At 37.3% G+C, this 23,849-nt stretch overlaps 1 long non-coding RNA gene across 2 annotated transcripts; it reads left to right on the top strand.

Moving 5' to 3' along the window:
* Positions 1 to 1,769: 1,769 nt before the first annotated feature.
* Positions 1,770 to 19,885, top strand: LOC129533860 (uncharacterized). 2 transcript variants are annotated; one of them, XR_008680236.1, is made up of 4 exons: positions 1,770 to 1,876; positions 9,252 to 9,367; positions 10,216 to 10,292; positions 10,586 to 10,625. It is a non-coding gene; the product is annotated as an uncharacterized lncRNA (long non-coding RNA). The 2 variants fall into 2 exon arrangements; XR_008680238.2 differs by lacking the exons at positions 10,216 to 10,292; positions 10,586 to 10,625 and adding an exon at positions 19,638 to 19,885.
* The last annotated feature ends 3,964 nt before the right edge of the window (positions 19,886 to 23,849 follow it).

The raw sequence follows: 23,849 nt of genomic DNA, 5'->3' as shown, positions 1-23,849 counted from the left end.
ACTCAATATTTTTCCCAAATGTCTATGACAAAAATATTTATTCCATAATTTAACTTTTAATTGTTTGTAAATATTCTATTTCTTTGCTTTACTCAACATTGATAGTATTGTCCTTAGTGTTTAGATTAGATGTAATTTTCTTATTGTCTAGGTATTATTAGGTGTTCAATAAGTATTCTGGTTTAAAATGCCATCATGGTCCTCATTATCAACAGTGGCCTCTCTGCATTTTGAGAATAGGAAAAATGTTTAACATCTGAAAGTTTGGGTTTATCCTTGCTAAGTGACAAGGAGAATCTGGGCAGAATGCTAAATCTTTAAGTTGCCTGTCATTTTTTTTTTTTCAGTTTCTAAAATAAATAGCACTGTTAGCAATTACTCATAGATTTCTTTGTTAATATAAGAAAACATTTTGTAAGATTAGACTCATTTTATTTTTAAAAAGAGCTTCAGTATATGAATATGTGATGTTTAATATAAGCTTAAAAGTAAGAAGGCCCTTCCCTTATTTTCTTAGAGTACAACTGTAGGCAATTAGAATACATTGAAGTGGGTTAAAAGGCAGAACCTAACTTGAACTTCCTTTTGACCACCTGTACAGTATATTCTCAACACTGGGGCCATTGGTTTTGTGGCTTTGTTTCCTGCTCACTGGACTGCCTGGAGGATGGGCTTAGGGTGTGACTTTGCTCATTTCCTTTTTGTCACCTCACAAAGCCCTGCTTTGTTTGTTTTATCTAAGACCTCTGTGCTACCTAGCTAAGTTTGGCTTCCTGTCCAATGCTGTTCACTCTGTCTCCATGGATCCAGCTCAATTGGAAGAAAAAGCAGATGAAGGCCTGAATGTCTACTGAGTTTTCAGTGACTTCCTCAAACTTCTCACTTACCTTTCAGTGCTGGCATCGTCCAGGTCATAGGAGAAAGTAGTAGGGGTGACTCAAATATTTAGTATTTGCACAGTAAAAATGTCCAGCTATGCCAGGTGGAGTGGCTCACACCTATAATCCCAGTGCTTTGGGAGGCTGAGCAGGAGGATGGCATGAGGCCAAGAGTATGAGACCAGCCTGGGCAACATAGTGAGACTCTGTGTCTACAAAAAGTTTTTTTTTAAAAAATTAGCTGGGCATGGTGGCATGTGTCTGTAGTTCTAGCTACTTGGGAGGCTGAGGTGGGAGGATCATTTGAGCCCAGGAGTTTGTGGCTGCAGTGAACTATGGTTGCACCACTGCACTCCAGCCTGGATGATAGAGGGAGACCCTGCTTGTAAAAAACAAGCCAAGCTCTTTACTGGCTGAAATTGCATGGAGTAAGGGAGGGAGTCGAAATTCCGGGGCAGAGAACTACCTTTTGTTGTTCATATGTGTTTGTCTTTAATAATGTTCCCCAGTATCTTATGTTAATGAGGAACATTAATGCTTTGACATCGTTTCATGGTGCCACTTCAGGGAATCACTCTTGCTTATTCTAAGGAGGATTTGGAGCTGTACCGAGCTAAAAGTCTGAATTTGGAGATGATAGTGGTGACCTTATAGGCAATATCAGGTACAGATGGAGCTTTAATAGTGAAAAAGTAGACTGCTCAGAGTAAGTATGGAGGATCATACTTCTGCATACACTGACTGTAGTTGTTTCTTTTCCACACAAGGACTCCTTACAAGAGAGGTTTCTTTAGAAAGAATTGGACCTGATGGAGGGTCATTCTATCAGAATGATTTTTTTAGGTTTCTTCCTTACAGTTAACATCTCTGAAAGGTACGGATACAAGTTATCTACAGGGTAACACCTGTAGATATGATGCAACAGGCTTATGCCATTGGAGAGTGAATAGTCAACCTTCTGAAAACAGTGTACACCACTGGAAGGGCAAGAAAAAACTGTGAGTAACCAGTGAGTCTGGGTGCCCTGATTGGGGTCACTTTCAAATAGTGATGTTTTTTATTTTTGCTTTGTCACCACATGGTTTGCATGTGTTGAAGGACAGTGTTATCCAGTAGGATTTGTCTTAGGTTTTTTTTTTTTTTTTTTTGAGACTGAGTCTTGCACTGTCACCCAGGCTGGAGTGCAGTGGCACGACCTCGGCTCACTGCAACCTCCACCTCCCAGGTTCAAGCAATTCTCCTGCCTCAACCTCCTGAGTAGCTGGGACTACAGGCGCCCGCCACCACGCCTGGCTAATTTTTTGTGTTTTGAGTAGAGACAGGGTTTCACCATGTTAGCCAGGATGGTCTTGATCTCTTGACCTCGTGATCCGCCCGCCTTGGCCTCCCAAAGTGTTGGGATTACAGGCGTGAGCCACTGCACCTGACCTTGTCTTAGGTTTTCTAGTGGAGGCTTGAGCCAAAGAAATTTTCATGCTGTACAGAAAGTCAACCTATTTCTTAACCATTTTAAAAAATGACACAAGGGTTAGATTTTTGAGGGGAGGGATCAGTTAAGCACATTGCATTTGCCTTTTCATCAATTTTAATGTTTTTCACTAGTGTAAAATACACAACTGCAGTTACTCATATTCATCCTGGAACTGCAGAGGACACAGAGATTTTCTGACCAAGGCAGTCATGGACAGGTTGCTATCTTACATTATACAAATGCTGTCTTACTTCCATTGCCAGTTATGAACTGCATATAAAGTTTGCACATAATTACTAAGGCTGAATAAAGGATCACTACTATTATTACTGTTGCAGATGTTGGTGCCATCTTCTAGAATATTGGAATTTTTATGTGAAGTTAGGTTTAATCTTTTGGTAGGGTACTGCTTTCATATCATTATTGGACTGAAAATGACTATCCTCTAGATTCATTAATGTGCTTAGTCTAATTTCCTAATTCGCCACCATCAGAAATGTAAATCAAAGCTCCAGAAGTATGGCTTTTCAAAATATGAATTTATTTTGTAGAAGAAAACTTATATTGTATGTTTGTTGGCAAAGTAGAGAGCATGTTCTTGTCTTCCATGAAGGCTGATGGCATTTTCAACTGTTAGATCAAGCTTTTCTGGTAAGAAATTTTACCGCTGCTAGTGTAATAATTCACCTATTTTATATAATTTTAAAATATTTTAAGGTTATTATAGATGTTTATCCTTCCAAAGCATAACCAGATTGCAACATGGATATTGTATTTTAGTTTTTGGCTGTTTTAAAGCATCCAGGCGAGATAATAATAGATAGGAAAATTGTTCGCTATAAATTTACTTTGAAAAATATACCAATATAACATGTGGACATTTTTGTATGATATGTGTGTGTGTGTGTGTGTGTGTGTGTGTGTGTGTGTGTGTGTAGAAAGAGACAGAGAGAGAATATTAAATATGTTACATATATTGCATTACCTCACACAAATGCACACAATTAAATTCCTACTGTAAAATGTAGAGACTAGGCTGGGCGCCCTGGCTCATGACTGTAATCTCAACACTTTGGGAGGCCAAGGAGGGTGGATTACTAGGTCAGGAGTTCAAGACCAGCCTGGCCAAGATGGTGAAACCCCGTCTCTACTAAAAATACAAAAATTAGCTGGGCGTGGTCATTGGCGCCTGTAATCCCAGCTACTCGGGAGGTTGAGGCAGAGAATTGCTTGAACTCGTGAGGCGGAGGTTGCAGTGAGCCAAGATCACACCACTGCACTCCAGTCTGGGCGACAGAGTGAGAAATATGTCTCAAAAAAAATAATAAAAATAAAAAATTGTAGAGACTAGCGTGGCCTGTATAGTATTAAGAAAAGATCAACAGAATTTACTCAGAGCCCTCTATCACAATGATGATCATTTTCATTATATGAGCCACTGTCACTATATATTAAAAGTAATATACTCAATATATGCAAACATTTTAGTCCCCAATTAAATATGTCTCTGAGGCAACGTACTATTATTATACAGTATTTCATATTATCTGAACTTCATGATAAACATATTTGAGATAATGATCTCGATCTCTGTTTTAACAATTTAGGAATGGAAGGAAAATGCCCAGAAATGGTGACGTTAATAGTTATTCTTAGAATTGTTGAAGTCTGACTTGATGACTTTGAGTGCCACGTTGAATGCAGGTTTTAAGACAACTTTCCATTATGCTCTCCTCAAAGGATGATATGGTAATTCCATTTCTCAAAGTAGGTACTAAACTTCCCAGGTGAAACAAATAAATTGAAAGGACTTCCACACATAGTGAGGTGCTAGTAGATCCACACGGTGCATACCAGACAGTTCCACATTTTTCACACAAGGAGTAAGCAGTCTCTAGCCCCTTTGTTTTTCATATATAAATTGACTAATTTTAAATTGATAAGAATATAAAATTAGATAATAAAGTGCAAAATTTTGAAGAGTTAAAGTGTAATATAAGATGAGCTCCTAGTTTTTGAAAAAGGTATTTATGGTCCAGGTGTGATGGCTCACACTTGTAATCCCAGCCCTTTGGGAGGCTAAGGTTGGTAGATAACTTGAGCCCGGAAGTTCGACCAGCCTGGGCAACATGGGGAAACCATGTCTCTACAAAAAAAAAACAAAAATTAGCTGGATGGTTATGCATGCCTGTAGTACCAGCTACTCAGGAGGCTGAGGAAGGAGGACCATCTGAGCCTGGGAGGCAGAGGCTACAGTGAGCCGTGATTGTGCCACTGCACCCCAGCCTGGGCGATGGAGTGAGAGACCCTGTCTCAAAAAAAAAAAAAAAAAAAAGGAAAAAAAAAGAAATGTTTAAACAGTGTGAATTCAATCTTCAAATAAAACTTAGAAGTCATTATTTCAGTCGGCTTCTGGCATCAGTTCAGTATTTTCAATAAGAAAGTTATTCAAAAGCAAAATGACACATGGTAGCTAAAACATAAAAATATATATTTTTTCAAAATGATGTTTTACAGCTAGAAAATAATACATAGTAAGCTTAAGTTTTTCAAAATAACTTCTCTTTCAAATTGGGCCCTTCAGAAACACTGATGGCTCATTAATTTCTCAAAAATTTAAAAAATAATTTCAGAAAAATGTTTACCTGAAATACATCAGTAGGCATAGGGCCAGGGTTAGCTGATTTAGTTCCATAATTGAACAAATATTTATAACTGGCTCTTTGAAGGGGAAATTTTCTTATAGAAACATCTTTGTGTTTGAGAGTATGAATTCTGGAGCGGACTCTGTAGGTTCAAGTCCTACCTCTGACATTTGCCAGCTGTGCCACGTGGGGCAAGCTATAGACTTGTTTGTGCCTCAGTTTACTCATCTTAAATATGGGGATAAAAAGGTCTTATTTCAAGTGGTTATTAGGAGTTTGAAATGAGGTTATATATATAAAATACTTAGAACAACCCCTGGTGCATAGGGAGTTTTGCATAAGGGTTACCTGTTACTACTATTAAAGCACACAGGTTGCAAACTAGCTACCCTCAGGCTGTGAACAACTTTTAAAAAACATTTAAATATCAAGAATATATGAGATATAGATTTTTAACTTCTCTTCATGAATAAAAAATATCTGACCATATGGTAGCAGGGTTAGTGGTCATAACCCTTTCCCATTGCTGGGCCTGTTTCTCTTGTTCTGCCCAAAGTTGACATCCATCCTTGCAGCCCTGGGTGGAGCCACAGACCTTTCAAGGCCAAAAACCTTTGTGGAGCAGGACCTGTGCTGAGGGAGACACCAGGAGTTTGGCATTCCTGCTCTTCCCTCACCTGCTGAAATTAAATAGTTAAAAAAAAGTGTAAAAATGCCAAAGTTTAAGGAAAAGTCAATAAAGACTAAATGGCATTACTTCCACAGGATCTGTAGTAAAATGTCTTGAGAAAGTCCCTTTCCTTTTTTCCCTTTATAGTAAGTTTTTCAGCTCATTGAGTTTCAACTGTCTTCGCCTTTGGCCCCATCCTGTGGTCATTCCTTCTTGTACACCAAGTATGTGCTTCTATGAGAACAATATTTAGTTCTTCAACTTTAAGAGTTAGTTTCAGGTGAACTAACGAACACAAGAATGTTCCTGAGTGACATCCCTCCCCACCCCTCTATCCATTTTGAATGCTCCCTTTGTTTCTCTACCTTTGCTGTGCTTAATTACAGTGACAGTTATTTTTTTCAGGTTCTTTTTCCACAGACAAGAATCATAAGCCAGCTAGTCCAACAGAAAAAGAATAACTGTAAAAATAAGTCCTCTCTGGGAAATGAATCTTTTTGATGTTGAAGTATTTCATTTCCACACCATTACAAATGTTGTTTTAGCCCATGATACACTGAACATCTAGATTCTATAATGATAAGCACATCATTCATTGATCTGACATCATTTAATTTACCTGAACAAATAAGACAATTTTCAGGCACCTTTCTTGTCATCTGATATAATGGAAGAAATAGTTCTAATACTTGTGGTTACATATGCATTAACACCCTGATGTTAAGGTGATAACAAAATTCTCAAATTTGTCTAACCTTATTCTGTGCGTTTCTTTATTATATATATATTATAAGATCTTAACAGAGACAGGATTTTCCTTTAAATCTGTGACAAAATGTCACTCAGCCTTATAAGGCTGACTCATTTTAAAACTTGCTTTAGAAATGTGTTACAGTGTTATGCGTTAAATTACAGATTTGGAAGATATCCTTTATGGTTTTTCTGAATTGCAAGAAATAGATGTGATAATAAAATGTTATGCATTTCACTATATTCTGCTTCATGTTGTCGGTTGATCATTTAGTGGTAAAGTTGTTTTCTTCCCTTTATATGTGATCTTCAGACTAATTTGAAGTTGACATTTTTGTATTGCATGGAATATCTTCACTGCTTCAGCTTACCATAAATTGTTTCATCCCTTTATAGTATCCTTTAGAAAAAACATTTTGAATTTATAATTCCTGTCCTGAAACATCATAGGAAACTTAATTTGTTTTGACACATAAAAATAGCATCATACTAGAACTTTAATCAGAAGACCACCTCTCCACTGAATCTCTACAATTTTTCAAACTCTGAGACAGGGAGAAAGATAGCCAAAGGTATCACCTTTATTGTTTGGCTTCTATTTTTTGAACTAAATTAATATTATTGAGTTTAGTTGTTTTAAAATAAATTAATTTTTAAATTAAATCAATTGAATAGGCAATACAATGTTTCAGATTTTTTTTTTTTTTTTGAGACAGAGTCTTGCTCTGTTGCCCAGGTTGGAGTGCAGTGGCATGATCTCGACTCACTTCAAGCTCTGCCTCCCGGGTTCAGGCCATTCTCCTGCCTCAGTCTCCCAAGTAGCTGGGACTACAGGCACCCACCACCACGCCTGACTAATGTTTTGTATTTTCAGTAGAGATGGAGTTTCACCGTGTTAGCCAGGGTGGTCTTGATCTTGTGACCTCATGATCCGCCCGCCTCAGCTTCCCAAAGTGCTGGGATTACAGGTGTGAGCCACCACGCCCGGCCTAAAAAATTTTTAAAAATGTAAATATGTGTAGTCTGCAAAGTCTCCCATTCCTTGTTCTCTTTTTCCTCATTTACCTCCTGTCCCTTTTTCACACATTGGTAACCACTGTAATTAGCTCATTTTGAGTTCTCCAAGTGTTTCTTCAGGCAAATACAAACCAATAAATGATATATTCTTTCCCTGCCTAGCACAAAACTCTGTCTCCTACCCATTTCTTCCACAAGTTGCTTTGTTAAATTAACAATACAGGTCCCATATACAATATTATTATTAACTAGAGCCATCATGCTGTATAGTAGGCCTTCAGAATATATTCATCCTATACAACTGAAACTTTGTGCCCCTTGACAAGGGCCTCCCCATTCCCCCCACTTCTCCATCCCTGGTAACCACCATTCAACTCTCTGTTTCTATAAATTCAACTTTTTAAGATTCCACCTATAAGTGAGATCATGCAGCATTTTTTTGTGTGGGCTTATTTCACTTAGCGTAATATTCCACAGGTTCATCCACATTGTTGCAAATGGCAGGCTATCTTTCTTTTTTAAGGCTGAATAATATTCCACGTGTGTGTGTGTATAATAATTTATTCATATCTTGGTAATCGTGAATAATGCTGCAGTGCACAACATAATAGTTACTACTGTATTGTACACTTGAAATTTGCTAACAGAGTAGATCTTAAGTGTTCTTACCACTCTCCCACACACAGAGAAAAGACAACTATACTAAAAGATGGATATATTAATTAGCTTGACTGTAGTAATCAGCTCAGTATGTATATCAAAACACCACACTGTACATCTTAATTTTCATTCAAAAACCCCAAACAAAAAACATACAATGCATTTCACAGATCTTTATGTATCAGTATATGGAAAGCTTCCTCATTCTTTTTTTACAGCAGCATAGGATGCTGTTGTACAGATATAATTTTTCTAATCGGACCCCTGTTGATAATTTAAAATAGTCCAATTTTTTGCTCTCACAGTGCTGCAATGCATATTGTTTATTTTCATATATGTAAGTTTAATATACATTGTCAGAAATAGAACTGCTGAATAAACAGTTGTATATATTTGTAATTTAGAAAAAGTTTTCAAATTGCCTTCCATAGGCCTCGTGCCAATTTATATTCTCATCAGCAATAATTGAAAGTATCTGTTTTTCCATTGCCTTGTCAATGGGCTGTTGTCAAAATTTAAGGGTTTTTGTTAATCTATTAGGTGAAACATAGCTTATTCTAAATTAGTATTTCTTCTATTATCCAATTAAAGTTTTTTGTATTTCATTTTCTATCAACAGTTCTATCATTATCAACTGATAATGTATTTTGACAATTGTCTTTTGTGTTGCTATATATTCTTGTGGCTTTCCAGTATTGTTTTTATATTATAAAGATTGGGGCTGGGAAAGGTGGCTCACGCCTGTAATCCCAGCCCTTTGGGAGGCTGAGGCTGGTGGATGACCTAAGGTCAAGAGTTCGAGATCAGCCTGGCCAACATGGTGAAATCCTGTCTCTACTAAAAATACAGAAATCAGCCAGGTGTGGTAGCACCTACAATCCCAGCTACTTAGGAGGTTGAGACAGGAGAATGGCTTAACAGCTACAGTGAGCCAACATCGCACCAGCCTGGGCAACAAGAGGGAAACTCTGTCTCAAAAAAAAAAAAAAAAAAAGATTGGCCTGTGATATACATTACAGATATCATCCTTAGTTTGTCATTTGCCTTTTATTTTTCTTATATGCTTTGCTATACTATAGGAATCAAATATATACTATAAAAATTAAATATTTTCTTTTCCTTTCTCTTTCTCCTCTCTGTTTCCTTCTCATTCTTTGTAGACAATACAGAACATCTTTCTGACCTTGAGGTCAGGAAGTCCTCCTCGACAAGACACAAAAAAGAAAAATCACAAAGGAAAAGAATGACAACTTGACTCCATCAAAATTAAAAACAGGTGCACATCAGAATATACCATATATACAATTAAAAGATAAGTAATGATAAAGAAGAAACTAATTGCCTCACACAAAGCAAACTTGGACTGCTTTCTAGAAAGTAAAAAGGAATCCTAAAATAATCAATATGAAAAAGACAAACAACCAAATAAAACCAAATAAAAAAGCAGACAAAGATTCAAACAGGCAAATTCACAAAAGAGGGAATTCAAATGGTCAATAAACACATTAAAATATATTTAAACTGCAGTAACCAGAGAAATGCAAATGTAAAACAAGGTGTCATATTTCTACTCATTTGATTTGCAATTATTAAAAGTGTTGAAAATATCAATTGCTGGGGCATCAAATATCCTCATAGATGGCCAATGATGGAAGTATGTACACGTTATTAAGTTTTGTTTCTAGCAGTGTTTGGTAAGAATTGAAACTTTTGCTCTATTTGAAATTTATCTTGGTATATGGTGTGAAGTATGGATTTGATGTAAACATTTTTTGGATGTTTTCCTAGCTGCTTTAACACCATTTATTAAACAGTACCTCTTTTTCATGCTGACTTGAGATGACATCTTTGCCATATACTAAATTCACATATGTCTTTGGGTCAGCTTCTGAATTTACTAATCTGTTCATCTATCTGTCTACTCGTGTCACTACCTCCTGTTTTAATTATTACAGCTTCACAATATGATTTAATGAATGTATTATTGTTTGATTTTTTTTCTCCTTAGTCACATTTTTCTGCTGTGTTCTTTTTGTTTTTGATATCTTTTCTTTATATTGCCTTGTACTGATTTTGTACAGACATGCCTCATTTTATTGTGCTTTGCTTTACTGTGCTTTGCAGATATTGCATTTTTTTCCAGATTGAAGGTTTGTGGCAACCCTGCATCAAGCAAGTCTATAGGCATCATTTTTCCAACAGTATGTGCTCACTTATTGTCTGGGTGACATTTTAGTAATTTGCACAATATTTCAAGCTTTTTCATTATTTGTATATCTGTTATGGTGATCTGTGATCAGTAATCTTTAATATTACTATTATATTTCAAATGTTTTGGGACACCATGAACTGGATCCACCTTAACAGAACTTAATCTATAAATGTTCTCTATAGAACTTAATCTATAAAAGTTCTTTATCAAACTAATCTATAAACGTGCATGTTCTGATGGTTCCACTAATCAGCTGTTTCCCATCTCTCTCTCTCTCCTCAGGCCTCCCTATTCCCTGAGACACAACAATATTAAATTAGGCCAATTAATAATGCCACAATGGCCTCTAAGAGTTTGAGTGAAATGAAGAGTTGTCTATCTATCTATCTATCTATCTATCTATCTATCTATCTATCTATCTATAATCCATCTATTTATTTTTGAGACAGATTCTTGCTCTGTCGCCCAGGCTGGAGTGCAGTGGCACTATCTCGGCTCACTGCAACCTCCACCTCCTGGGTTCAAGCAATTTTCCTGCCTCAGCCTCCCTAGTAGCTGAGATTACAGGTGCCCAACAATATGCCCAGCTTTTTTTTTTTTTTTTTGTATTTTTAGTAGAGACGGGGTTTCACCATGTTGGTCCAGCTGATCTCGAACTCCTGACCTCAAGTGATCCACTGGTCCTTGGCCTCCCAAAGTTCTGAGATTACAGGAGTGAGCCACTGCGCCCAACCATATCTCTCATTTTAAATGAAAAGCTATAAATGACTAACATTAGTGAGGAAGGCATGTGGAAAGGTGAGACAGGTTTGAAAGCTAGGCCTCTTGCACCAATTGGTTAGCCAAGTAGTGAATACAAAGGAATAGTTCTTGGAGGAAATTAAAGTGCTACTCCAGTGAACATATGAATAATAAGAAAGTGATACATGCTTATTACTGATATGAAGAAAAGTTTTTGTGTCTGAATAGAAGATCAAATCAGCCACAACATTTCCTTAAACCAAAGCCTAATCCAGAGAAAGTCTCCAACTCTCTTCAATTCCATGAAGGCTGATAGGGGTGAGGAAGCTAGCAAAGATGAAAACCTAGTATAGGCTAAGGAAGAAGCTGTCTCCATAACCTAGAAGTGCAAGGTGAAGCAGCAACTGCTGCTGTGGAAGCTGTAGCAAGCTGTCCAGAAGAGTTAGCTAAGATCATTGATGAAGGTGGCTACACTAAACAGCAGATTTTCAATGTAAACAAAGCAGCCTTCTATTGCAAGAAGATGCCATCTAGGACTTTCAAAGCTAGAGAGAAGTCAATGACTGGCTTCAAAGGATGGGCCGACTCTGTTGTTAGGAGCTAATGCAACTGGTGACTTTAAGTTGAAGCCAATGCTCATTGACCATTCTGAAAATCCTAGGGCCTTAAGAATTATGCTGTTTCTACTCTTCCTGTGCTCTATAAATGAAAAAACAAACTCTAGATGAGAGCCCATCTGTTTACAGTATGGTTTACTGAATATTTTAAGCCCACCATTGAGACCTATTTCTCAGAATAAGAGTCTTTTCAAAATATTACTGCTCATTGACAATGCACTTGATTACCCAAGAGGTCTGATGGAGATGTGCAGAAGATTAATGTTGCTTTCATGGATGCTAATTCAGCATCCATTCTACAGCTCATGGATCAAGGAGTAATTTTGACTTTCAGATTTGCTATTTAAGAAATACATTACATAGTGCTCAGCTGCCCTAGTGATTCCTTTGATGAATCTGGACAAAGTCAATTGAAAGTCTTTTCAAAAGAGTCCACCATTCTAGATGCCATTAACAACATTCACAATTCATGGGAGGAGGTCAAAATATCAACATTAACAGAAGTTTGGAAGAAGACGGTTCCAACCCTAACAGATGATTTTGAGGGGTTCAAGACATCAGTGCGATGAAGTAACTGCAGATGTGGTGGAGATGTAAAGAGGACTAGAATTAGAAGCAGAGCCTGAAGTTGGGACTAAATTGGTGCAATCTCAGGATAAAACTTAAACAAACCAGGAGTGGTTTTTATGGATGTGTAAAGAAAGGTTTCTTGGGATGGAATCTACTTCTGGTGAAGATGCTGTGAGCATTGTTGAAACGACAACAAAGGACATAGAATAGTACATAAACTTAGTTGATAGAGCAGTGAGATAGGGCTTGAGAGGATTGACTCCAATTTTGAAGGAAGTTCTACTGTGGGTAAAATGCTATCAAACAGCATTGCATACTAGAGAAATATTGCATGAAATGAACAATCAATTGATGCAGCAAACTTCATTGTTTTCTTATTTTAAGAAATTGCCATGGATGCTTCAACTTTAGGCAACAACCACTGTAGTCAGTCAGCAGCCATCAAAGTAGAGAAGACCCTCCACCAGCACAAAGCTTACAACTTACTCAAGGCCAAGATGATTATTAGCTTTTTTAGCAATAAATTATTTTTAAATTATGGCATGTACATTGTTTTTTATACATAATGCTACTGGACACTTAATGGTCTACAGTATAGTATAAACATAACTTTTATATGCACTGGGATGCCAAAAAAATTCATGTGACTTGCTTTATTGTGATGATCTGGAACCAAACCTGCAATATCTCTGAGTTATGCCTGTACTTGTTTCTTTTTTGTTAATTTAGTTATTATTAAATGTGTGTATTTCACTAGACCAGCTATTTTCTGTAGAGCTCATTACAGTTAGATAGAGAGAGTCATCACCACACAGAATAATTCTCTATGTAAAATATTTCTCCACAAGTTTCTGCCACAGAAGCAGACAGCTTCCTGCAAATATGGCTTGTTTATGTGATTGTTTTTAGAGCCCCTCATATTTTGCTACTCTAAATCAAGCCATTTCCTGCCTTGCTCAACACAGCTCCTACATCCTTGTAAACAAGAATTACAGTTTTTAGATTTCAGAATAGGTCTTCAATTTTTAGAAAGCTGTGTTTTTGCTGGTGCTTTTTGAGACTCAAGACAACAGTGGACAGGTTCCACTTTCTGTGATTTGACTCCTTTTTAACTCCCTTATTAACTTCTTGCCAATCTTAATTGTTTTTAGCAACTCATAGTTATATTTAGGGATCTACAGATGATGTGTTTTTTAGCTTCATTGAAAATGTTTTTATTTAATTCCAATTTTTCATTCTTCTTGGTTTTGTATACTTTTTGGAAGAGTAGGTTTGGGAGTAGGGAGAATTCCTGACTGATAGCAGTCACATTCTCATTAGAAGTTAAGGGCTTCTAATGAAATTTTTCATAATTTTTTTTAATATGATGTTTTCGTGTGATTCCTCCAGCTAATGTAGATGTGACTGCCATTCTGACCATGACATGCTACTGTGCATAGTAAGCTCCTTTGGGCTTTGCGCATACCTGAAAAGTCTTTCTGAAAACCTCACCACTGACTTCTTTTCACTTAACTTACTCAGATGTGTCCTTGGAGATCTGTATTGAGTATCTCTTCTCTCTAGAAGCTTTCCCTTACATCCCCTGTACTTGCATCCCACCTTTGCATTGTGAAAACAGTGTGGTGTGATCAAATATTTGGGAAATGCTGCATATTATATTCTTAGTCTTAGAGTGTCACAATTTATATATTAGAATTTGCAAAAGGTTTTAAAAAAAGAAGTCTGTTAATATTGATATAACCAATAGCATACCAAAAGTAGTTGTTTATGAAACCCCCATTTATGCGTGACACAGTGTTAATACATGCTGGGAAGCTACACAAGAAACGCCTCCTTGATGGGACTATGGTAAGATCCTCAGCTCCTAGTCCAGTGCCTGGTACATTGGTGCTACTTAATATATGCCTGTTGAATGACTTAATCTACCTTATACACTATCCCAGATGCTTAGTTGTTTACAGAAACGTGTTATAAGTTGGTTTTACATACAAGGGATCACAATGGCATAAACTCTGGAGAGCTGTGTAGGTCTGCTTCAGATAAATAGATTTGGCTCCAATGTTGAATGTTATTTTTGAGTCATGGGGACATTTACTAAGCAAAAAGCATTCAGGGGAGGGTGGCCAGGTTATTTAGGGGATTTGGAAAACCTTTACACATGGAGTGATGAGAAGTAGTGGATACATTTAGTTTGGAGAAATAAGAAAATTTTATCTTTAAATATTGAACAGTGACTAAGATATCATTTTACCAGTCAAAAATTTCACAGTATAGTAAAAAAACAAACAAACAAACTGATTACAACATAATGAAATAAGTGTCCTGGCAAAACATCTTCAGCATCAGAGAAAAGAGTGAATATTTTGCTTGGAGGATTGGGTGTGTGGGTAGTCAGGAATACTTCTCTGAGGGGGCAGCATCTGAGCATATTTTAAGGGTGAGCATGTGTGGAGTGCTCCATATCACAACACAGTCTACCTCTGAAGAAAGATCTAGGTGAAAGTTTAGAGTTTATTTATCTTTAATGGAAAACTGTTATGTTTGGATGAGAGAGCTGTTTCTGTCAATTGTTCTACATTGAACACTTTCAAGTTGTGGCATAATGCAGCATGCAGTGGCTGAAAATATATGAAGCACTTTTTGAGTTGCTGACTTAAAGGTGAATCATTGAATAATATTTTTCTTATTTAGGTTTAAGATTATTGTTTTTGTTGTTGTTGTTGTTTTGTTTGTTTGTTTTGTTTTTTTTTTTTTGAGACAGAATCTCACTCTGTTGCCCAGGCTGGAGTGCAGTGGTGTGATCTTGGCTGACTGTAGCCTCTGCCTCTTGGGTTCAAGCGACTCTCATGCCTCAGCCTCCCAAGTAGCTGGGACTGCATGTGTGTGCCACCATGCCCAGCTAATTTTTGTATTTTTAGTAGAGATGGGGTTTCATTACATTGGCCAGGCTGGTCTCAAACTCCTGGCCTCAAGTGATCCACCTGCCTCGGCCTCCCTAAGTGCTGGGATTACAGGCATGAGCCATCTTTCCCAGCCTAAGATGATTCTATTTATGATGACCTGTTCTTGGTAATGCACTTCTTTTTTTTAAAGGAGGTGAGAAATTCTGTGGGCTTCAAAGGAGTGTTGATTTTAGGTGGCTCAGCATACGGCTGAAATGCTTGTAGTTTACATTGTAAAATATTGACTTTATAAGTAGATCATTCTGTAAGATACATGAATTCAATACTTATCTTTCTACTCATTGTAGATTTCCAGAGTTCTATATCATCAGAAGGGCTGAAACATATTCAGAAAATAGACAGTTTGGGCCAGGCACAGTGGCTCGTGCCTGTAATCCCAGCACTTTGGGAGGCCGAGGTGAGCGGATCACAAGGTCAAGAGATCAAGATCATCCTGGCCAACATGGTGAAACCCTGTCTCTACTAAAAATACAAAAATTAGCTGGGCATGATGGCACGTGCTTGTAGTTCCAGCTACTTGGGAGGCTGAGGCAGGAGAATTGCCTGAACCCAGGAGGCGGAGATTGCAGTGAGCCAAGATCGCATCACTGCACTCCAGCCTGGTGTCAGGGCGAGACTCCATCTCAAAAGAAAAAAAAAAAAAACAAAAACAGAAACAAAATAGACAGTTCGTTTCACAACCTTGGAGGAAGAGATAATTTCATTAATCCAAATGAAAATACAATGACTTAATAGATTTTTTTATTTTTATTTTTTTGAGATGGAGTTTCACTCTTGTTGCCCAGGCTGGAGTGCAGTGGCATCATCCCAGCTCACTGCAAACTCCGCCTCCCAGGTTCAAGTGATTCTCCTGCCTCAGCCTCCCAAGTAGCTTGGATTACAGGCACGCACCACCACAGACGACTAATTTTGTATTTTTAGTAGAGACAGGATTTTACCATGTTGGCCAGGCTGCTCTGGAACTCCTAACCTCAGGTGATCCACTCACCTCAGCCTCCCAAAATGTTGGGATTACAGGCATGAGCCACCACACCTGGCCTAAGTTAGATTTTTATTCGAAAAAGGAATCAACGTTAAATTTTATATTTCTAAGAAAGGTTTTCATTTATCCAACTCCGTGTTTTACTTGTTTGCTTATAAGAATAAAAGAAATGATTTCACTGCTTTATTTCATACTGAACTGACAGGCTTCACTTGTTTCATAATTTTAGTGTATAAAGCTATTAATGTTAGTTTTGTAGACACTGAAAATTATTTTTTAAAATGAAAATAGTTGATTGCCAAGTGAAATTGTGGATTATGCTTCCCTAAAGATGTTTTAAAAATACATATTTCTATTTATTTGAAATAGAAATATGTATTTTATATAAAATATGAAAATCATTATTTTATTTTATTTTATTATTATTATACTTTAAGTTTTAGGGTACATGTGCACAACATGCAGGTTAGTTACATATGTATACATGTGCCATGCTGGTGTGCTGCACCCATTAACTCTTCATTTAGCATTAGGTATATCTCCTAATGCTATCTCTTCCTCCTCCCCCCACCCCACAACAGTTCCCAGTGTGATGTTCCCCTTCCTGTGTCCATGTGTTCTCAATGTTCAATTCCCACCTATGAGTGAGAATATGCGGTGTTTGGTTTTTTGTTCTTGTGATAGTTTACTGAGAATGATGGTTTCCAATTTCATCCATGTCCCTACAAACGACATGAACTCATCATTTTTTATGGCTGCATAGTATTCCATGGTGTATATGTGCCACATTTTCTTAATCCAGTCTATCATTGTTGGACATTTGGGTTGGTTCCAAGTCTTTGCTATTGTGAATAGTGCCACAATAAACATACGTGTGCATGTGTCTTTACAGCAGCATGATTTGTAATCCTTTGGGTATATACCCAGTAATGGGATGGCTGGGTCAAATGGTATTTCTAGTTCTAGACCCCTGAGAAATCGCCACACTGACTTCCACAATGGTTGAACTAGTTTACAGTCCCACCAATAGTGTAAAAGTGTTCCTATTTCTCCACATCCTCTCCAGCACCTGTTGTTTCCTGACTTTTTAATGATTGCCATTCTAACTGGTATGAGATGGTATCTCATTGTGGTTTTGATTTGCTTTTCTCTGATGGCCAGCGATGACGAGCATTTTTTCATGTGTCTGTTGGCTGCATGAATGTCTTCTTTTGAGAAGTGTCTGTTCATGTACCTCACCCACTTTTTGATGGGGTTGTTTGTTTTTTTCTTGTAAATTTGTTTGAGTTTATTGTAGATTCTGGATATTAGCCCTTTGTCAGATGAGTAGGTTGCAAAAATTTTCTCCCATTTTGTAGGTTGCCTGTTCACTGTGATGGTAGTTTCTTTTGCTGTGCAGAAGCTCTTTAGTCACATGATTATCTTAATAGATGCAGAAAAGGCCTTTGACAAAATTCAACAACGCTTCATGCTAAAAACTCTCAATAAATTAGGTATTGATGGGACGTATTCAAAATAATAAGAGCTATCTATGAAAAACCCACAGCCAATATCATACTGAATGGGCAAAAACTGGAAGCATTCCCTTTGAAAACTGGCACAAGACAGGATGCCCTCTCTCACCACTCCTATTCAACATAGTGTTGGAAGTTCTGGCCAGGGCAATTAGGCAGGAGAAGGAAATAAAGGGTATTTGATTAGGAAAAGAGGAAGTCAAATTGTCCCTGTTTGCAGATGACATGATGGTATATCTAGAAAACCCCATTGTCTCAGCCCAAAATCTCCTTAAGCTGATAAGCAACTTCAGTAAAGTCTCAGGATACAAAATCAATGTACAAAAATCACAAGCATTCTTATACACCAATAACAGACAAACAGAGAGCCAAATCATGAGTGAATTCCCATTCACAATTGCTTCAAAGAGAATAAAATGCCTGGGAATCCAACTTACAAAGGACATGAAGGACCTCTTCAAGGAACTACAAACCACTGCTCAATGAAATAAAAGAGGATACAAAGTAATGGAAGAACATTCCATGCTCATGGGTAGGAAGAATCAATATTGTGAAAATGGCCATACGGCCCAAGGGAATTTATAGATTCAATGCCATCCCCATCAAGCTACCAATAACTTTCTTCACAGAATTGGAAAAAACTACTTTAAAGTTCATATGGAACCAAAAAAGAGCCCACATCGCCAAGTCAACCCTAAGCCAAAAGAACAAAGCTGGAGGCATCACGCTACCTGACTTCAAACTATACTACAAGGCTACAGTAACAAAAACAGCATGGTACTGGTACCAAAACAGAGATATAGATCAATGGAACAGAACACAGCCCTCAGAAATAACGCCGCATATCTACAACTATCTGATCTTTGACAAACCTGAGAAAAACAAGCAATGGGGAAAGGATTCCGTATTTAATAAATGGTGCTGGGAAAACTGGCTAGCCATATGTATAAAGCTGAAACTGGATCCCTTCCTCATACCTTATACAAAAATTAATTCAAGATGGATTAAAGACTTAAACGTTAGACCTAAAACCATAAAAACCCTAGAAGAAAACCTAGGCATTACCATTCAGGACATAGGCATGGGCAAGGACTTCATGTCTAAAACACCAAAAGCAATGGCAACAAAAGCCAAAATTGACAAATGGGATCTAATTAAACTAAAGAAAATCATATTTTTTAAGTTGAGAATGACCTGCCTGATTGTGGAGATGAGTTAGTTGGCCATTCATTCATTCATTCATTCAGGGAATGTTTTTTGAGTGACTGTTAGTAACAAGACACTGGGGGTTCTCATTATCTATAAGATGCTATCAATATGTATACAGAAAAGGGACTAGTTCTTTCAGCATTTGTTAAACAAATTACCTTAGAAGGCAACCCAATTTAGGAGACAGGGTGTAGGCTTTAGAGGCAGACTGATCTGAGTTTGAATCTAGGTTCTGCTACATACTAGCTGTGTTATTTTTGACAAGTTAATTGGTGTTCCAATTTTCAGTATTAAATGAGATATTTATAGCATTAAAACAATGTACCTAAAACAATGTCTGATACAAGTAGGCATTTAACAAATAGTCAACATCATGGCCATGCAAATAGGCACAATCAACTTAAGTATCAGCTCAGTTTGCTCCTGTTCTAATAATGATAGGTCTCAGCCCACCTGGTTATTTACAAGACTATTTTGGAAACATTATAGAATCTTGATTGATAAACAATACAATAGAATAATGATGGTTCATAAGTATTCATATTTAAACAGTTTGAATAAATGTTCATAATTATTTTGCAGTTTAAAATGGCAGTTTTTCTGGGTACAAGGAAAGAAGACTGCTTTTTGACATTATGGAAGGAAGCTGTGAATAGTATTAAATCCCATTTACATTTGTATGCTTTAAAAATTTCTTGTATATAAGCCAGTTCTAATAATTTTTTTTTTTTTTTTGAGATGGAGTCTTGTTCTTTTCGCCCAGGCTGGACTGCAGTAGTGTGATCTTGGCTCACTGCAACCCCCGCTTCCACCTCCGCCTCCACCTCCGTGGTTCAAGCGATTCTCCTGCCTCAGCCTCCTGAGTAGCTGGGATTACAGGTGCCCGCCACCTCACCTGGCTAATTTTTGTTCTTTTAGTAGAGACGGGGTTTCACTATGTTGGCCAGGTTGTGAACTCCTGACCTCAGGTGATCCACCCGCCTCGGCCTCCCACATTGCTGGGATTACAGGCGTGAGCCACCGCGCCCAGCCCAGTTCTAATAATTCTTTATTTTCCACTCGTTTAATGTAAGAAGTAAAGAAATACAAGTAAGTATAATAGATTTTTAAACTTTCTTTCCTGTTTCCCGAACTTTAAAACTCATCACTCAATTTGAAGACAATGCATTTTTATATGTGTTAGGAATTCACTTCTTCATACTTTTCAGATGCTCAGAGATTGTGGACATTATGCCTTTCATCCTTTACCTTTGGAACCAACTTGTATGGGAGAACAACTTATCAAGTATAATTGTACTATGGTCACACATGTCCTTTACTCTCCATGTTGAAAATAGAGCTATGACAAGGAAGCAATTACTAGACCAATGTTTTTTTGGCCCAGAGGAGGCTACTGCAGAATCAGACGAGGTTTTGAAGTGGTCTAAAGATCTTGGATCACCTGGGTCCTGGTGATTTCAAGGCTATAGAATCTTAATGTAAATTGGAGAGATATAATTATTGAAAATAAATCTGGTCAATTAATATTAGAGTATTGACTTAGACTCATTTCAAAGTCCTAACATGATCTTCAGCCTTCCTTTCAGAGAAACTAATTCTCTAAATATGTATTCCTAGACCCACTATCATTGTCTTTGTACTGAATGATTATTGACAGTTTTTTGGATTTCTAGAGACCTCTCCTGACAGAGAAATATCCTGATCCCTAGGAAGCATTCTCTGTGATTTTGGTTGGTAAGTATGGGGTGTTTCAGTTTCACATTTTCCATTGGTAACATCTGCTTTTCTCATATGCATTAGTTATATAGAAAAGATCTCTAGAGGATGTCAAAGGCCCTTATTCCTTTCCTGTATATTCTTTAAAGTATATTTTCAAACTTCCCTACTAATTAAATTCTTCCTTTTCCCTTTCCTGTTTAAAAGTCTCATTGTGTTATGCAAAATGGAGGCCTTGATTTTAGGGAAATGGGTCACATTATCATTTACTTCTTGAATTGTCAAAATAGGAAGTGATTCCACCAAATAAGAAAAGAAACATGCACAAAAGTTGTGATCTTTTTGAAAATATCAGCAAAATTTAGTACTCAGTAGGGGTTGGAGGTGGTAGAGAGGTGGGAAGGAGACCAGAACACAGAAGGCTGTTACTTACATGGAGATGCTTGATCTTTGCCTACTAATTGAAAAAATCATGATCCATGTAACCCAAAATGAAGATGACAACCTAGATATTTTATCAGTTTCATGGTCCACTCAATTCATTTACAGTTGAAATGTTTTGAAAACCTCCTAAAAGTGGAGCTGGATCATTTTTCCCTCCCACATTTGCTGCCTAATGTGCTGTCTACAGTTCTGATGGGTTTTCACAACTGTCCAAATTTAGGGTGTTCAGCCATGTTTCCCCAAATAGTCTAAGGGTTCATGTTCACTGGTCAGGACTGTGTTTTCTTATAATCTTTATCAGGCATTTAAAAGGAAGATCCTCCATTAAAAGGCCATGACAAAATTTTAAGTTTCAGGATCTGAATAAAATTGTTGTTGCATATGAATGAATGTTCTTTAGAAATAATTCAACCACATGTCAATCAGAATATGCCTAAAGGGCAACTTCTTTAAATTTAGTTTTGAGAAACAGAACTGACATGATGTCATTTTAATAACAGATTGCATTTTAGCCTTAACAATCGTGTAAGGAATTAGCAAAATCCTAGTTAATTTCATTTTGATATATATAATACATCAATGATATCTGGTTAGAAAGCCAGCTGAGTATACAAACATGCCATCATTCCAAGTATTTATAATAATAATGATATGCTTCTAAATTATTTTTAAATTTTTTATTTTAAACTATAAATTTTTGCCAGGCACAGTGGCTCATGACTATAATCCCAGCACTTTGGGAGGCCAAGGCAGGTGGATCACCTGAGGTTAGGAGTTCGAGACCAGCCTGGCCAATATGGTGAAACCCTGTTTCTACAAAAAATACAAAAATTAGCCGGGTGTGGTGGTGCGCACCTGTAATCCCAGCTACTCGGGAGGCTGAGGTGGGAGAATTGCTTGATCCTGGGAGGTAGAGGTTGCAGTGATCCAAGGCTGCATCACTGCACTCCAGGCTGGGTGACAGAGTGCGACTCCATCTCAAAAATAATACAATAAAATAAATAAGCTACACATTTGTACTAAATGATAAATGACATTTATCATTTCTAGCAACAATAACAGTGTTTTTGAGAACTTACTATTGGCCAAACTATGCTAATTTAGAGGTTACATAGGCCATCTCATTTAAACATCACTAAAATTCTATAAAGCACGTTAATATACTACTACCATTTTACATTTGAGAGGAACCAAAATATAGAGAAATAATTTAGTTAAAGTTATATGGACAGTGGTAAGTCTAGGATTCAAACATAAAACAGTCTGAATTTTAAGTCAGCATTCTTATCCATGATCCTAAAATTTGCCAAATAAATACAGCAGTCTATGTTTATGTGTCAGAGGTATTTTCCTAGACACCCAGTGTATGTCTGAACCCCCAGATAATACTGAACCCTATATGGACTATGTTCAATATGATAACTGAGAGGCTACTCAGTGACTAAAGGGCAGTTCATGTATATAGTATGAATACACTGAATAAAGAGATGATTCATGTCCTGGGTGGGTTGGAGTGGGACAGTGTGAGATTTCATCATGTTTCTCAGAACGGTGTGCAATTTAAAACTTATGAATTATTTCTGAAAATTTTCATTCAATATATTTAGACTATGGTTGACCATGAGTAACTGAAACCACAGAAAGTGAAACTGCACATAAGGATAAACTTCTATACTGGGGTTCATATTTCTTTTTTTTTGGGGGGGGAACCTAAGTTAATCATAATTTTTATTTTTATAGAATACATGAACTAAACTGCAGTAAACACATTAGAGAGATCTGAGGCTCTGAATGAACAAAAGAGCCCAATAGGTTCCCAGTAATTCTATAGAATTGCACCTTTTTTGGTCACTGGAAAATGGTTTTTTTTAATCTAAAAAATTGGCAAATAATAATTGTACATATTTATGGGGTACAAAGTGATACTTCATCATATATAATGTTTAGTGATCAGAACAGAGTAATTAGCATATCCATAATCTCAAACATATATCATTCTTTGTGTAGGGAATGTTCAATATCGTTTTTCTATCTATTTGAAACTATATATTATTATTAACTACAGTTATGCTACAGTGGTCTAGAATACTAAAACTAATTCCTCCTATCTAACTGTAATTTTGTATTCCTTAACAAATCTTTCCCTATCCCTCCCTTCCCCCTACCCTTTTTAGCCTCTATTAATCTTTGTTCTACTTTGTGCTTCTATGAGATCAACTTTTTTTAGTTTCCACATATGAGTGAGAACACGCAGTATTTAACTTTCTGGTTCTTGGCTTATTTCATTTAGTATAATGCCCTCTAGTTCCATCTATGTTGTCATAATGATAGGATTTCATTCTTTTTTTTTATGGCTGAATAGTATTCTATTGTGTATGCATATGTTAGATTGTTTAAAAATCCTTTCATCGGCCGGGCGCAGTGGCTCATGCCTGTAATCCCAGCACTTTGGGAGGCCAAGGTGGGCAGATCACGAAGTCAGGAGATGGAGACCATCCTGGCTAACACTAAAAATACAAAAAATTAACCAGGCGTGGTGGCGGGCGCCTGTAGTCCCAGCTGCTCGGGAGGCTGAGGCAGGAGAATGGCGTGAATCCAGGAGGCGGAGCTTGCAGTGAGCCGAGATTGCGCCACTGCACTCCAGCCTGGGTGACAGAGCGAGACTTCGTCTCAAAAAACTCCTTTCATCTGCTGGGCGCGGTGGCTCACGCCTGTAATCCTAGCACTTTAGGAGGTCAAGGTGGGTGGATCACGAGGTCAGGAGATCAAGACCATCTTGGCTAACATGAT

This window comes from Gorilla gorilla, chromosome 4, assembly GCF_029281585.2.
Source record: "Gorilla gorilla gorilla isolate KB3781 chromosome 4, NHGRI_mGorGor1-v2.1_pri, whole genome shotgun sequence".
Lineage (NCBI taxonomy): Eukaryota > Metazoa > Chordata > Mammalia > Primates > Hominidae > Gorilla > Gorilla gorilla.
This window is presented reverse-complemented; position numbering and strand designations above follow the sequence as displayed.